The sequence below is a fragment of the Adiantum capillus-veneris genome, chromosome 25 (genome assembly GCF_014529385.1).
Source record: "Adiantum capillus-veneris isolate H3 chromosome 25, ASM1452938v2, whole genome shotgun sequence".
In the NCBI taxonomy this organism is placed as follows: domain Eukaryota; kingdom Viridiplantae; phylum Streptophyta; class Polypodiopsida; order Polypodiales; family Pteridaceae; genus Adiantum; species Adiantum capillus-veneris.
Window position 1 is genome coordinate 89,406,697 of NC_140955.1, and position 2,145 is coordinate 89,408,841.

The following is a 2,145-nucleotide window of genomic DNA, read 5'->3' on the forward strand; positions in this document are numbered from 1 at the left end:
AAGACATTATACGCGTATAAAGTCTTTTTTACGAGATTGACTAAATTTTTGTAGGTTTGTGCTTATAGTTGTGTGCTCATACTCCCGGTATGTTCTTAAGTTCAAATAATGGTCAATAACATCAAAAACATACTATACGTGTATAATGTCTTTTTGAGCCATTTGACATGAAACTTACTCCAAAGGTAGCCTAACACTCAGGGGCTTCACAGATATTCTCTGACTTGAGTTTGGGATCAAGTTTGTTCAAGTTGTGGCCAAAAAGTGTGTGTAGAATGTTTGTATTGTTTCTTGGTCTTTTTAAACTCAAATTTGGTCCAAATGCAATAAAATATAAGCTATGGACTTCCCTTGTGCTTTAGGAAACTTTGGGCATATACCTTTGTACCATTTGAGTCTATTCTAGGCAAAAAGACTTTATACGCGAAAAAAGTCTACTTGACAAAAATGAACTTAAATCTCAGTCCAAGGTTCTCTTTTGTGTGTACTCAAAGCATATGTGCTCAAAATCAGATTTTGATGTCAATGATTCACCAATTCACCATTTTTCTTTGTTTTTGGTTAGAATTTGCAAAATTCTCTCCAGATGTAAAGTTGGCTGACCAAATGGTGTGGAATCTTGTAGTCAAGCTTATAGACACCTCCCAAATGGCTTAGTGATGACAACATGCAAGATATTTCCCAAATCTATGTTGGAGACATTATACACGTATAAGGTCTCGTGTCTCAGATTCAGATATGTTTCTACCTTAAGTTCCCCTACTTATCAGCATCATGTACATGTGTTCACATCAAAATTTAAAGCTCAAAAGTTCTTACAAACACAAGTTTCTTCTTTTTTCAGTTACAACCACCCCGAGTTTTGGCTTTTGGTCTCCAATTCCATGACAAAGTTTCCCACTCAAGGTGTTCCTAGAGTATATACTCATTTGAACACTCTGGTCCAATCAGTTTCCACAAATTTGGTCTCTTTTTAGCCCTGGAGACTTTTTACGCATATAAAGTCTAACCTTGTAGAATTCAGATTTTTATGTGTAGGGCCCTTTCTAATGCCTTCTTATGCCCTCAACAATCCTCAGTCATGAACCTTGTTTTGCACTGTTTCAACTAAGAATCGCTCTTTTTTCAAGATTTCAATGCAACCAATCAACTCGAGCAAATTTTCATTGATGGACAGCTCTAGTTCAAGATCAATTCATCTATCTAAAGCTACTCCTAAACATAAAAAATTGGGCTTTTGCAATTGTGAGTAGATAAGCACTTAAGTGACACACACGGACTAGCCAATGCTTTTATCACCTCTTCAACCACTCAAGCTCCCTAACCAATACAATTCTAAACTAAAACCATCAACACGGGTGACCAAGGCAAGACACATGCTTCCTAGAACCTCTCTATAGGTCCTAACTAAACTAAGATAGAAAAGAATACTCTGGCACACCAGAGGAACTCTCACCTCATAGGATTAGTCTAAGGTCACCTACCTAGGGCATCGTTCCCCGATAGCGGCGCCAATGTTGGCAGATACGCCGCGAGCGGATGCTAGCATAGCGAGAACAGAACCAACAACTCTATGTCGGCCAAGGGCGAAGCTTAACCCATAGGTGCATGAAAACAAGAAGATGGGTGTCAAACTCCTTCTTGACCTTCTAAGACTATCTCTTATCGAGGAAATTAGATCCAAGATTTCTTATGCACTAGTGAAAGTAATCCAACCTATGATGCTAATGCTATTTGAATCTAGGACAAATGCATTCGAAATATCACAAAACTCACAAGATATACTCTCCTTATCATGAGATCAATACCCTATGGACTATGGCTTGATAACCGACCTCCAACTACATCTTGCGACAATCACGTATAAAGACAGGCAGAAAAATACATGTTACCATTTTTCATGGCATATGATCCTAATGCGTAGTCCCACTCTCTGTGAATCCATAGGTGCAAAGAACTCACCAAACACACACCTGGTTTGCAAGAAAACTCACCCGGAATCTCGTAGGAGCTCACTTCGTGTCGTAGTCAGAATCGGACAATCTTGGCATTGAATGGAATCCCTTGACGTTACTAACACGATGGTGGTGTTGCTTTAGCAATGGACCTTCCGTAGCGCACATAGGGAAGAGAAGAAATCACTCT